At 38.3% G+C, this 15,344-nt stretch overlaps 1 protein-coding gene across 1 annotated transcript in view; it reads right to left on the bottom strand.

Annotated features, from left to right (window-relative positions):
• The window catches only part of SNTG1 (syntrophin gamma 1), a 4,111,241-nt gene that overhangs the window by 2,509,184 nt on the left and 1,586,713 nt on the right, over positions 1 to 15,344 (bottom strand). The gene's annotated exons all lie outside the window — the stretch shown is intronic.

The following is a 15,344-nucleotide window of genomic DNA, read 5'->3' on the forward strand; positions in this document are numbered from 1 at the left end:
ACACTAAATTAACAGCAATGTTCACTATATAAACAACAAAAGCTTTTGATCAGTAAGACATTTATTTCACATACTAATCCCTGGGATTCATTAACAATCGTGTAGGTTTTGTGTGAAGACTACACGATTACAGCACCTTTGCGTGATGAACAGCAGCATTCATTGAATATGCATACGGCTCATCATGCCTACATGCTTCCAAGCATTGTTTAATGGCCAGCAGCAGTGTTGGTGGCCATAAAACTGTGCTGGGAAGCATAAGCAACTAATGTAAACAAAACTGCTTTCCTGAAGGCAAACTTATTACGCAAGTACAGGCAGACAGCTTATATGAAGTAAGGGTAAGTTAAGTACAAGAACTAAGTCATTGCACCTTAGTGACACCTCCAGGTGCTTCTGCAGTTACATCCTGCTGAAGTCTCTTGGCATCAAATATTGTTTCTTCAGATTTGCATTAATACCAATAGAACTGCTTAGCCTCATATGAAAGTTCACTTCTGTATGAAAAAAATGCTACTGGCTGTATGTGTGTTATTTGAATGGTTACTGAGAGACCTAAGTTGCTTATACAACATTACAAAATTAACATTTACTGTGTTTATTGTGCTGTACAAAATTCAGTATGAGACCTACTATCAGATGAAGGCAACTGCTGTAAAGATTTCTTTGTGCTAAATAGTTTGCAAGTTATAGTTTGCTAGTAACACTTGTAATAGAAATATGAACATTTGCTTGAACTGTGAAGCAATAATTTCACTTTTTTAAAAAGGCTCAGGCCACGACCATTGGAAGTCAGAGTAAAAACTCAAAAGAACTCTAGTGGTGGGAATGAATTAAGATGCAGGGGGAATTAAATAGGGGACTGTACACAGAATACAATGTTAATAGTTCGGATGTAAGTACGACAGGAGGGCAAAAGGAGAAAATGTACACAGTTACTGCAGTCAAATATGACTATGTCACAAATAAACATTTTAACATAAATATTTCCATATCAATATAATAATTAATCATGTTCCCAATTCTTAACTCATGTACATAACTAAAAATGGACATGCTAACAACAAATGAGACAGGGACACAATGCAAAATTGTAAGAAAGGGGAGTAAATCTGATATTAATGTTGAAAACATGCTGAGCTGAGATAACAGTTAAAAGGTCAGTGGATACATTACAGTCTATATGCATGGACTGCAATTAGTGAATATGACATGTATAAACAGAGAATGATGTGATATCTGACAGTAGTGTTGTATTCTCTACTTCATCTTGTATAAACAAGAAGAAATGAGCATGCACATTTGAAAGGGATACATTTTACCATCTGTTATTTGACAAGCATACACAGGAGGTATATTACCTTGACAAAAGTATTAAACAAGTATGTGTTTTATATTTATGTGCATCCTAAACAGTAATATAAATCTCAAAATACACAAGTAACAGATGACAACACAGATCTGAAGACATTGCAGTAGTTCAAGGTCTCTGTTGTTAAATAGAGTGCATCTTTTACTGAGCATGCTCATAAGAATTACAGTAAACACTACCATAACAGCATGCAGACATCAGATACACACGAGAAAGTGTCCTAATACAGGCCCAATAACACTTTATATGATCTTGCATAATGCCATATGGCATGAAATGCTATCCAAGTCATCATGTCTTATAAAGCTGTACAGTGTAAGGAAACCAATTAGAGTAATACATAAATGTTTGGCGGAAGATATGCAATGCAGTCCATTCCTATATGGAAATTAAGTAATGCCTGTGAACAATCAATGACAAACACAACATCTAGACCTTTCCAGACTCAAACACTTGCCATGACAGATATCAGGGTGATGGGTAACAAACTATGACAACATAGAAATAGTCATTCTATGTATGTCATGATGAACAGACTTGATGGGATTACTGGACTTCTGTATTGTAATGGTTATGGATCCCCTACCTCAGAGGGTGATGCCTTAAAACTGTTGCCCTCTGACTGTGCCATAAATGCTTTCCTTGCCTAAGCCATTCAAGTCTGACACAATTATCTGAAAGACAGATGTCAGCAGATTTAAACCCCCTGTCTGTCATACTACTCATGGTAAACAGCTGTGTATTGACTGTGCCTGCCACATGACATAGCAATGGATCTTGTCATAAATACATGAAATTCAAGTGTGAAGTAATAAAGGATATTTTAGGATAATTTGTACAGTATGATTTTGTCAGAATGTTGACAAGGAGGTAACTAGGTTAATGTTCACACAACTGTGAATGGTACAATATCAAAGTTGCCTAGCCAAGGAAGCCCTCCCTGCTGTTTTGTACAACACCACTGCTCCACAACTGAACCACAATGTGCCTGTGTAGATATGCAATAGAAGACATTATTGAATGAGTGTGACACGGAAGCACTCATACCACAAAATTCACAGAACAACTGTTTCACTGGCAGGATATTAAAAAATGACGTCATATATCTTTCTCAAAAGTAAAACATGAGAATAATAACTTCATGGTGTGCTTCTTTCTGTAAAATCAGTACATTCATATAATGCTGCCCTTGCCTGGAATTGAACAGTAAGCTATTTAAGTTCTCTGATGACTGACATGTTTATAAATCACATGCATCACAGTGGAAGTCATAACAAAGCTGTGAGACTCTAGCTATGTGAAGTCATTACATCATATGATTGTGATGCAAGCAATTTCTATGAAACAAAAGGGAAGTTTCTCCCACTGTAATTGTATACATTGTAACAGTTGTGGATGGAACTCATACTTCAACCGAAGTTACACCAAAACCAGTTTATTCGATAAAGCTTTCGGGTCTACACCCTTCACCCTGAAGTTTGATTTACACACACACACACACACACACACACACACAGAGACACACACACACATGGGAAAGGCTGGCACAGGTTTACTAGCCATGCCCCCTTTTGCCCAGACTATAAGGTCATTATTATCACCACCAGCCAGCTCCTTCTAAACTATTTTAAGGCACTTAACAGTGTTCAATCTTACTGTGTAATGTTACTATTAACTACTGCAGTTTAAAACTATGGCAGTTTGACCAAGAGCAAGGCTATTAGAAGTGGTCCACAGTGTCATCAAATAAATATGCAAGTACTCTAAGAACTTAAATATTTCTAGACAGATTCGACACAATTAAATGTTTAAATATATTTAAGAATAAATAAAAAAAGAAGACAAAACAAATATATATTTGCAGTGACATTACAGTTCAAATTCACAGGAAATATTTAAAACAACATTGCAGGACAGTCTCAAATAAATGAAAAAATATCTAAACTAAGCATTGCTATATTCCTGATTATATCTAAGAGACTCACTATATCCTATTTAATTTACAGAGCAAGGCAGATGTGATGAATGGATCTTCTCTAGTTGTTGTCAGGTCAAAGACAGAATACAGAATGCTGTCCCTCTCAGAGACCTCTCAAATTAATATCTCAAATATTACTGCTGGGATAGCTTGCAAAATGACATTATTTCTTGACATCTGACTCTATCTCAGGTAAAACCCCCACAGCTGGAATCTGGCAGTATTTAGCATCTACATGTGAAAATACACAGACAAGGGCTTTTTTCACATTTTTGACAGATGCTGGAAGAAATAAAATAATAAAACACTTCCAAGGCAATACAGAAATTTCCCTAGTTTTAGACATTGTGTCTCCTTCCTGTCATAAAGCAATTTAATTTCAGCTATTTTTCTGAAATTTACTAAACTGGTTAACCTCCTGTAACCCAGTTTCCACTGTTAAAATATATACATTTACACAGACACAATAGTGCATGTACATTTCTGTTCTTTTCCGGTAGGGCACACTGTTGACCATTTTTAAGTGCAGTACTTTATAAGATATCTTTTCAACACACGTCTGTACAAGCCTAGTTTGACATATACATGACATACAGTTTTAATACATTTGTAATACAAGCACCTTACATGAAGCATGTTGACATTCATAAATGACACATAACATTTACAACATTTCAGACAGCTGTGCTGGCAGTATCTCCCTTTGTCACACTTCTATATATATCATGTTGATATTCATAAATGACATAATTATTTATAAAATTCCAGATAGCTGGGCTGGCAGTATCCCCCTTTGTCACAGAAGCTATATGTTCCTGATATTGCAGCCACACACACAAAGTTACCAGGTGAGTTTTGTACCTTCTGCCTATTAAGTTATACCATCTAGAAAAATGTAGCATTAGCTGCAAGTGCCACAGGAAAAGTGTGTACCTTAAGGGGAAGGAGTGCACTTTTGACTGGATGGCCACATCATTTTGTTGCAGTGAGGATGTTCATGTTAAAAGTGTGTACAAAATAAAATTCTTCTCCTGAGTGGAAGTGGATACAGCACATCTATCACTGAGATGTTACCTACCTGCCACTAGAACCACACACATACACACACACACACACACACACACACACACACACACACACACACACACACATATACACTTGCCACTGTGAGAATTGACCTCTTATCTATCTAGTTACCGGTGACAAACTCACTACCTCCTCTACTATGGATCCTGGATGTTACCACTGCACCAGCAGCAGCAGAGTCACCTGATGCAGGTAGAGCAGGTAGGGCAAGAGCTGTGGAGGCAGCAATGACAGGTTTCGATCCAGATGTGCTCAGTGTCTTTGTTGCCTGTGGTGGGCCTGCCACAGCCACCTGTGGAAGGATAGAGGGCTGAATCACAGTAGTCAGCCTACCCCACTGTGCTGATGGTCATTTTGTTTTCAGCAGCAATGTAGTAACAAAATAAATATATAAATAAGGGTGGGGCAGACAAAAAAAAACAGAATTAGATCAATGGCATGTAACATTACTTTATTACTTCAATACACAAACCAGTATGAAAAATACATAAGTGCACCTTGGATACATCCAGATATAATGGGAATGCACTAATGTACCAAAAAAGTCAAACACAATGGTTAGAATCATGTATATGACTGTGCCTTATCAGATATCTGCTTTCAAAGGTAATAACTGCATTTGCCAAAATGTAATAGTTAATGTTATGCAGTATTGCAGTTAATATCTTCTAAATAATATCATCAAGAAAATATAATGCAAGTTTCTGGGTATTTAAGCTGGTGTACCCACTCATTGCGTAATACACTCACCAACAGCTATTGGAGCATGCATGAAAAGTTAAGGTATGCCTGCTCAAAATGACATACACCAATAGACTGAAAATACTTCTCCCCTTGTATTCAGAGCTAATGCATATTTACCTGTGCATCTCCAAAGTAATTCATTATCTCCTAATGCACCTCATGATTTTCTGCTATCTCTGCTGCAGCTGCACAGTAGACAATAGAAAGAGAGAGATATAAATGCATAATGAATAACTGAGTTTGGCTGGCTAATTAATGTGTATACTAGAGAGATGACAGGCCAGTGTACTTACACAATAGAGGGGTGTTTGCAGTCTTAAATAAATCCTCCCATCAGCTCAGGAGGTCCCACTTGTGCCTCTTCATGTCACTGTATTGTTGACAACATTACTCCCCAGTGAGTACAATGCCAGTTGCAGTGGATACAGCTTTGGCCAAGTTATTCAAAGCCTCAGCCTTACACTGAGACCAGGTATAAACCCTCTGCAGCAACTTCTGTCTGTAGCGCTTTACAAGGAGTGCAATAAAAATCCTGGACTTCTCAATATTCCTCCTTTGTGCTCTAAATGGAATACCACCCCTACTGTCGACAGCCATGCCTGCAGCTGTGAAGCTAGAAATATGTCTCCAAATTAGTGCCCAAGTCAGATCTTATATATAACAGCTTGTATACAATGACACACAGCTTTGATAATTGCATTTGTGTAATTAAAAGAAAAGCCATAGCTTGGCAGGCACATTGGCACTGTTTACATCAAATAACACAGAAGGTATGAAATGTGTTAGTGAGATTTGGTGATATATGGTCCTGAAATTATTGCCACATGTTTCAATCTTAGACAATGAAATGCTTTATGATGTTTGTTATGATCATGGTTGTTTAGAGGAACAATTGCATGACTTGTGACATATTAGCCTGTCGAGAATTACACACTGGTAAGATTAAATAGTACCACTGGAGAATCGAACCCATAAGAAAAAAAGGATAAAATGTTAACATTTCCTTCTTAACTGCACTGCCACAGAGCACTTACTTTATAATATGGTATAGTAATGTACAAGGACTGGAGATATATTTCAGAGATACCTGTATGTATATGGCTTTACTTAATCATGGGACTGTATTTCTGTGTAAAAGACAGTATGTGTGTTTTTAAATACATCTCAGGTGCACCGTGCATGCAATTGCAGAAGCTGAATAAGACATAATGCATTAGATTACATACAAGCTTCACAACACATACTGCCATAAACACAACCTTATGATATATGAAAACTTGATAATTAAAACAAAAACAGTATGCACATCATAAATATGCATGTGCATTTTATATTATATATCATCGTCATGTTTAACATACTTTATGCACATTATTTAGAACAGTATCTGTTTTAGCTTAGTACAATCTGTATATATATCCTACCTTTATTCCTAACCTTTAGCTAGATATTGGTATGTCTGTTCATAAGTATGTTTCATATTGTATGTATAGCTAATGTTTGCTGCTGTATGTATTATTTGCTATTGTATGTATATTCAATTGTTCTTCATGTACTCTGCTGCTCATTTATTGTACTGTGGAGCTTTTCACCCCGGGCCTCCACTGATAAAGGACCTGTGTCCAGTTGAAATTTCCTTGTAAACAAATAAATAAATAAAAATAAATAAATAAAGTATATTGGATTTCTATAGCAAGCAGTAATAATACATCTGTTATACAAAACATATTTATTAATGCCATATGCATTTATTGTGATATTCCTAATAAAAATATTTTATGGAATGGCATTCTGACCTCTCTGTAAAAGTATCTATCAACTGGATTTGAACCCTGCATCAGCTGGCCTATTTCTTTAAGCTCACGTCATGTACTCCTTGTGTCACAGAGATAATTAGCTGACAGGTGAAATTTATTCCCTGATTACTATCCAGATTTTTGCCACAGAAGGTGAACAAAATTATATTTTTGTCCTTTTTCCTTAGGAAATGAACTGTGTTTGGTCACTGCCAAGTAGATCACAGTTGTAAAATGCTTTAAAAAAGTAGGAACACATTAAATCAAAATTAGAGTAATCAAATGGTAAGCACAGAAATGTCCAAAGCATGAAGCGAATTACACTGACACATTCACCTTCTCAGATCTCCTCTCAACATCAATTTAATTTCTGGCACACATCATCAGAATTGTAGATAATGCCAATTAATCGGAAAGTGGACAGGCAACAGCTCATATATTGTTATCAATACTGAGAAAAGTTGAGTTTAAACAACACACTAATCTAATAAATGTGTGTAAATATGTATTCAACCCCCCATAAAATTAACAGTTATCTGGATTTGAACCTTGCATCACCCGACTTATTTCTGTAAAATCACTTTATAAGTTCATAGGATGATACTAGGCTACTAGCCCAGAGGCCCTTATAAGCCTAGCCAAGAATTTTGCCCATGTTCTCACAAAGTCAGCACCTATTTCCTCTGTCCAGCAGGGACACAGGTGGGATCCCAGTGGTGTAGTTTCTGTTTCCCATCCAGTCAACCAGGTTCCTCTTAAAGAGGGCTACAGAGGTACTCTGCTTGACATGGAGAGGGAGTCTATTCCACATAGGGGAGTTTTTGGGACAAAAATCTATCCCGCCAATAAGTTCTATTAATGTCACAGACCAGGTCCAGGCCTTGCATGTGGGTTTCGCGAGTGGAGTTTGACTTACATTTATGCAGCAACTCCATCAAGGTTGGGTCTGAGACGGCCTTGTATGCCAGACACAGGTCACCTCTGAGCAGTCTGTACGAGACTGAGTAGAGGGACAGGGCTTTTAGCCTATCTGTATAGGATAGGTATTCTGAGACCCTGGATTGTCCTGGTGAGGAACCTCTGTGGTTTCTCCAGCTGCTGCATGTGCTTGGCAAGGTACATGCTGAAGGTGGCACTGTACTCAATAATGGGTCTGATAAGGAAGGGGTACAGGGATGTTATGATCATCTTGTTCCTGGATGAAATACCCCTACTTATGAGGCGAGCCATGTAGAAAGCCTTCCTTACAATGGATGCAATGTAGTGGTCAAAAGTTAGGTTGATATCAACCTGGGTGCCCAAGTCCCTTACGACTGATCGCGTGCTTAGTACATTGTTATTAATGTGATAATTAGTGGGGATGATATTTTCTTCTAGTGGGGATGATATTTTCCCCAAAGGAGATAATGCATTTCTTGGCATTCAGCTTAAGGCCATGCTTCTGGCACCAGTCATTAGTTTGGGTACGGCCCTCTTGAAGGATGTTCATATCACTAGGGGAATTTAAGACAGCACCCAGCTTGTAATCATCTGCAAACTTGGTCAGCCACAGATCACTGGTTTTGGCTTGCACCTAAGAAAATTATATCCCAAACAGTAGAAACCCCAAAACTGATCCTTGGGGTATACTGCTCTTTACGGGTCTACTACTACAGGTAGTTCCCCTATTTTGACTGAGTTGGTTCTATCAGTGAGTCAATTAGCTGCCCATCTGATAACATATGGACTGATGCCTAGCTGGGAGAAGTTTATCTATTATGCTCGAGTGAGGAATAGTGTGGAATGCTTTGGCAGGTCAAAGTAGGCAACGTGCACTGCCTTCCCATCATCCATGGTTTTGGTGACTGTTTTGAAGAAGTTGACTAAGTTTATTTGGACCATATGCCACAGAGAAAGGTACCTGAAAAGGTAGAATTTATGCCATGGGTACCATCCAGAGTTCTGATGGCTGTGCACTGGTATCAAGCTCATTTGCACTGCAGAAGTTGACCAGAAATTAATTTATTTCACTTTTTTGCTTAGTAAGTGAACCCTGTCTGTGCACTACTGAGTAAAGTGCAAATGCAAAAGGCATAAAAAATAAAAACAAACAGTACATTTCCCTGTATTGTAAATTAACTTATTTAATGGACATATACCTCAAGGAACAAAGCTCTTTTAATGTTAGCATGACACAGTCATCCTTTTCACATCTGCTTGCAACATCACAACTAGTATTTAGGTTGCATATAACCAAGATTTCTTGTCATTGCAATTGCAAATTGCTCAGATAGGGCCACACAGCAATGACAAGAGGTCATTCTTGCCACAACACATACAATTACTCTTGACATCAAAGTTTAAAATATGTAAGTGTAATGATGAAAACTTATGGGATATGGACATGTCCTCCGACATATATGACACATATGTCCACATTACTCATGTTACTGGTTTTGTGTTAGCAAGCTCTACAAAATGCCATATGTCACAGCATATACTGTTAACAAAGAGAAGAGGTGAGTTTATGACACCACTTATATACTATACATTCACATGGACTGCAGGTAAAATTTTTATCATGTATCACACACTTTAGCGTGTTCCATTCATATACAGCATTGAGTGTCAATATTTATTCTGAATCCAGTGATTTAAAAAAAAAATCTATAAGCTGGATTTCAACCCTGCATCACATGTCTAGTTACTGTAATCTCACCTTGTGTATGCATTGTACCATAGATGCAGTTACCTGACAGGTGGAATTCCCTTACTGAGTACTATCTAGAGTGCTGACAGCTGCTCAATGGCACCAGGCTCATTTGCAATACAGAAGGCAGACAAATACATTTTTTTCACTTTTTCTTTAAGAGGCACTGCTGTTGATTGCTGCCAGTCAACAGTGTGGAATGCCAAACAGCAAGAGGAAGCATTATGAAATGAGTAGTTAAAATGTATTGTTCTGATGTTTCCTCAACTTTTTTATCTTGCAACATGAGTGTATGCTCCTTAAACATCATTATGTTGACACAAACACCCCTTCTCAAGTGGAACGCCAGGGTAACAGGGCATTCCCAACACACACTTGAGATTTTTATCAGTATGTGTCACAGACACACACATATACTGTGTAGAAAAAAAATGAGGTTACTTATACCCAAGATGTGACATAGTATGAATTAGCATTACAGGTGTAACAGAACCAAGTTCTGAACTTCATCCTGTGTAATTTGCAGTTAATTGTGTGGATACTTGTGATACTGGCAACAGTTAAACTAATCTTTCCCCACACAATATAAAATAAATACTGCACCGCTTTTCTTCTTCTTACCTTGTGAACATCATTTTCTTATCTGTGCTTCTTTAGCAAGACTGCTACATGATTTACCTTACATTCAAAATATGTTCAATAAGAACTGTGTTCCTTAGAATTGAAGACACAATGTATTCAAAGGCACAGACTGTGGTCATAAATAATGCATAAAAATGTTAGGAATTTTGCACTCCTAAGTCAGTCAATGTACTCACCCACTTTCTTGTAAGTCCCTTTTCCATGAACAACCCTCAGTAAGTGTACATCAAAGAAGACTAACTGTGATACCTTGATTACTACTACTGCATACTAATCATTCATGCTTGCAAGCTCTTAGCATGCTCATCCTTGCACTGATGGGGCATGTACACAGAACTATGTAGGTCCTTACACTGTATTTACCTGCCATGCTCTTAATGCAGATTGTGGAATTCATGAATGCTAAGGAGTTCACACTGTATTTACATGCTTGTGGTGCTGAGAGGGCTGAATCTGAACTATATAAAGGCACTTATGTAAGGAACTTGCATCATAGTAGGGAAGATAGTTTGGATCCAGAGAGTTTGATTCTGCTATTTGCTTTGAGAACTTGTTGCTACTTAAACAACTGACTTTCTGCAAAGGTAGGTTGCTCTTTTGTACAAACTGATATTATTTTAACTTTACTTATGGGTTGCATTTCACAATACAACTGCTGTTTACTGTCTGCCCTATTCTCAACAATTGTTGGCATAGCCACGTGTAACTGTTATTTCTAGATGTTTAGGAAGTTTTCTACATACTGGTTGAATTTTAATGGGAATTTTAATATGGGAAGCTGACCTCTTAGTGCAGAATACTTTTGTATTACTTATTAGAAAGGTCATGGATCTTGGCATTATTAACACAAAATTGTGTTAGACTTGCAATATATACCTGGCTGTCCTCCATGGAAAGGGATATCATACATTTTTCATAGACAGGTGTACATTATTTTTGTTAATGCTGCAATGCACTACAGAGTTCCAGAAATATCAGTTCTCTTATTGCATTTTTGTCAATTTCTTTATGCCGCCTACATCTCCTGCCCCTATTTTGGACACAGTCAGTATGCCTACACATACCCATGACACATAGGACAGATTGAGGGTGAAACAGTTGATCAGTGTAGTGTAGTTACTCTAGTCACAGAATTGGTTGATTCTCCCTGTAGCCATTGTGAGGTGAGGTGCCTCACAGACAGCTTGGTAGATATGTTCAGAGGAGGTCTGCAGTCCACCATCCTCCTGATGTTGGTATGTCAGTAAGTGCCACATGATGTATGTGTAGGGTCATCACACAGGCATAGGCATGTTCTACAAGGGCCTCAGAAGAGATATTGTGAGTATAAAACCTTGTGTATTTTGACATCTGGGACTGTCTGAACCATGCTGGTGACTCCTTGGACAGGATGAATGACACACTGGCTCAGGTAGAGTTGGTAATAGAATGCCTGCTGTGGGAGGGTCAGTATCCATATGACCATAATGCTGTTACATCATTCAATGTTAGCCCATGTGGCCATGCATGATCCTGCTCCTGTAGTGGCACTACTTCCACTGCTCTGTCAGTGATAGTGTCCACTGCCAGATGTGGGTGCCTACATACAAGAACATGGAGAGTAGAACCTTGTACAAACAAGTAAAACTTACTGCAAGTCCTACTTTTATCAACAGACTATGAGCAGTTCCCTTAAACACATTCAAAGGACCAACAAAAACAAAACAAAAAAAACTGAAGCAACTGCCTGCAAACAAGAACACACAGATCAGAACCCTATACAAACTAGTAAAAGCTACTGCAAGTCCTACTTTTAACAACAGACTGTGAGCAGTGTAGGTCTATTATAATCTTGTCTCTGTCATACTCCTACTGATTCTTCTGCTGTGCACACTACTGGACCACCACCCCCATTTTCTTCCCATCTATTGTAACAGAATATATACATTTTTCCAAAGCATTGCATTTATTTTATATTCTTATATTTTATTTATCTTATATATCACATTTATTTTATATTCTTATATTTTATTCTCCCATTTATTGTAACAAATATATACAGTTTCCCAAAGCTTTACATTTATTTTATATTCTACTTCCCTGGTGCTCTACTAAGTCTGCTTTTGAATTCACATAGATAAACAGACGCCTTTAGGTACTGACCTGGGATAGCTGGTTGATTGTTTTTCTCTTCTCACAGTTTTCTATAATCCTGGTTCATAGCCACCCCCCTTTTCTTGTTCTCCTAACATAATTATATCGTAAGATTCCTAGCCCTGTCAAACCTGTTTTCTCACAGCTTTCTCCATGCCCTGGCTCTTAGCCCCCTCCCCCCCACTCTCAGTCTCCTAACATAATCTTTTTGTAAGCTTCCCAGCCCTGTCAATCCTGTCTATTCCCTCTCTCTTCCTCTTGAGAGTTTACTTATTCTTCCCCTGGGCTGCGGTGCCATCTTTAAATACTAAGACCATTTGCTCCCTTTGCAGACTTCCTACCTTACTGCTGATAGTTTTCTTTCCAGATATCAACTCCGCAGTTGGTTTCAACCCACTGCATTCACCCTCACTGTGCTCTGGCTCACTTCACTCCCCTACCCTACTCCCATTCTCAACCACCCTTACATCAATTACATTTATACTTTCTCTAGCACCTCCCTCCACCCACTGACCAATTATCCCCATCTGATTCCTCTCTCATTACACCACTAGCCACATATTTTCACTTCCCCTCACATTACACCATTAGCCACACCTCCAACCAAACCCACACATACCCAACATCTTAACTCACCTCATCATTACCTCATTAGTACAACCTCTTCTCCACCACCACATCTCATTATTGCACTCTAATTCCCACTCCTTTAGTCTTCCACATCCCATACTGCAATGCCCATCTCTACTATCACTACTTTACTTACCTTATCACTCTCTTTCAATATCCTATTACATCTAAGCTCTGTACATCATTCTTCTACCTCTTCCTCCCACTACCCATTATCTTCTCTCCTCATACAGTCTGAACACATGACTTCTTTCTCACAAATTTCAGCCAGCCTTAACAACACAAGCATATTATTATGTACCAGAGCAAAAATCCTCCCCCACCATCACCACAACAATACTTTCTCTCTAAATTATCCAATCAAAGTAAAACAGAAAATAGAATACACTACTCTCCCATATCATGTTACAAACCTATAGCTATGCAGAGACATACATCCCAACCTGGGTCCCATCTCCTATCCTCTGCAATCCCCCACTCCCATAAATCAATAAACTTCACTACAATTAACCTACAAAGCATCAGAAATAAAATACCTGACCTCCATGCATGGATAGCTCACAACAAACCTGATATTATTGCCGCAACTGAAACATGGCTAAAACCCTATATTAAGGACACAGAATTTCTTCCCCCAGATTTCACCTGTCTTACGGCTGACAGACCCCCCAAAAAAAGGTGGAGGCATCTCTCTAATATACCCCATGTCCTTCAGTATTTTCCCATATACAAAACCCATCCCACAGTTCTCCACAGCTGAATTTCTGCTCCTGCTCCACCCATCCTCCCCACCCCTTGCAAGTTTTAATGATTGTGCCCTGTCCTTTGCATACTTCTTTGTGACTCCAGGTTGTATATATGTCTGATGCACAGAGTGGATAGTTAATGCTTGCTTACTTAGAATCTTACTTTAATGTAAATGTATTGCAGAATAATTTTTTTACTCATAGTTCATAATCAGTTGTGAATGAGTGCTTCTGTCATTTCTGAACCTCGCTGTATTTCTGATATTGTTTTTAGTCATGCAGTGAAAGTAGATGTTTAAGTATTGCTTACAGTTATACTTGTGCAAATGATGCTAACATTGACCAGCTTACTGGTTTATATATGGAGGTCAACTGAAATATTTAATGCACAGTACTGAGCAAAATCCATAGCTGTATATTGCAAACATCACTCATAGCCTACTACTGACATTACTCTATACATAAGACATGTATCATTTTAGGGACATATGAAAATTTGCATCTGACAGTAATCAGTTATATAACTCTATTGTTTTTTTTCTGTACAGATTACAGACTTACTATTGCATATACATGATATGTCCTTTGTGAGATTGTCTCAGTCTGATGCTTACAGAATACAGACATTACATGGTTAAGTTGAGGTTGCACAGTTTAGCAAGCATCAGTTTTAACATTTGTATGTGCTTAGGCTCTTATTCTTTCATTTATATAGTCAGTGTGTGATATCTTTTGCCTCTTCACCAGAGGCATGGCATACTGTGCACATCTATGTCTGCTGGCACCATCTACAGCTGGTTGTTCTCCCTCAGACTCCTCATCTCTATCTGCTGGAGCCGCTGGCTCTGCCTGTGGTACTGGGAACTGTAGTTCTTCCCCTAGTAGTCCTTGTTAAATTGTTTCTTGACAATGATACTGTGCAACATGGAACAGACTGTGAGTACTTTGGCAGATGTTGCTAAGTCATTTTGCAGGACACCTCTTAAGATGTCTAAATTCTAGAATCTTGATTTAAATAAGCCAAATCTGCATTGTATGATATTCATAATTTGAGAGTGGGCATTGTATACTTGCTCACTGGGGTTGTGTGGGTTTCTCATAGGTATAATGGGCAAAGGTTCCTGTGCATAACCTGCATTCCTCACTAGATGCCCTTGTAGAAAGCCATCCTTAGCAAACTGGGTGTAAAGCTCACAAGTATGCCATATGCATGAGTCGTGAAAAAGTACAGTCGTGTACACTTACCATAAATGTAGATGTTCGAGTGTATTCACTGTTGCAGTCATTACGTTTGGGTTATCCTGCTGGCAGGTTGCCCTCAGTCGGCCTGAATTCCAAAGTCTTGGGTCCTGCATCAGTTGCTGTCACCTCTTCCCTGACGTCAGGTTGTCAGGGGTATAAAAGATGCAGCCGACGCCATTATATTTAGTTTTTCTTGCCCAGATGTCAGGTGCCCCCAAAAAGGTAGGCTAAAAATATGTAAATAAAACATACATGCATCAAAATAAGCTTTACCTTCATCTATAAG

The sequence above is a fragment of the Protopterus annectens genome, chromosome 3.part0 (assembly GCF_019279795.1).
Source record: "Protopterus annectens isolate FY-2018-M chromosome 3.part0, PAN1.0, whole genome shotgun sequence".
In the NCBI taxonomy this organism is placed as follows: domain Eukaryota; kingdom Metazoa; phylum Chordata; order Ceratodontiformes; family Protopteridae; genus Protopterus; species Protopterus annectens.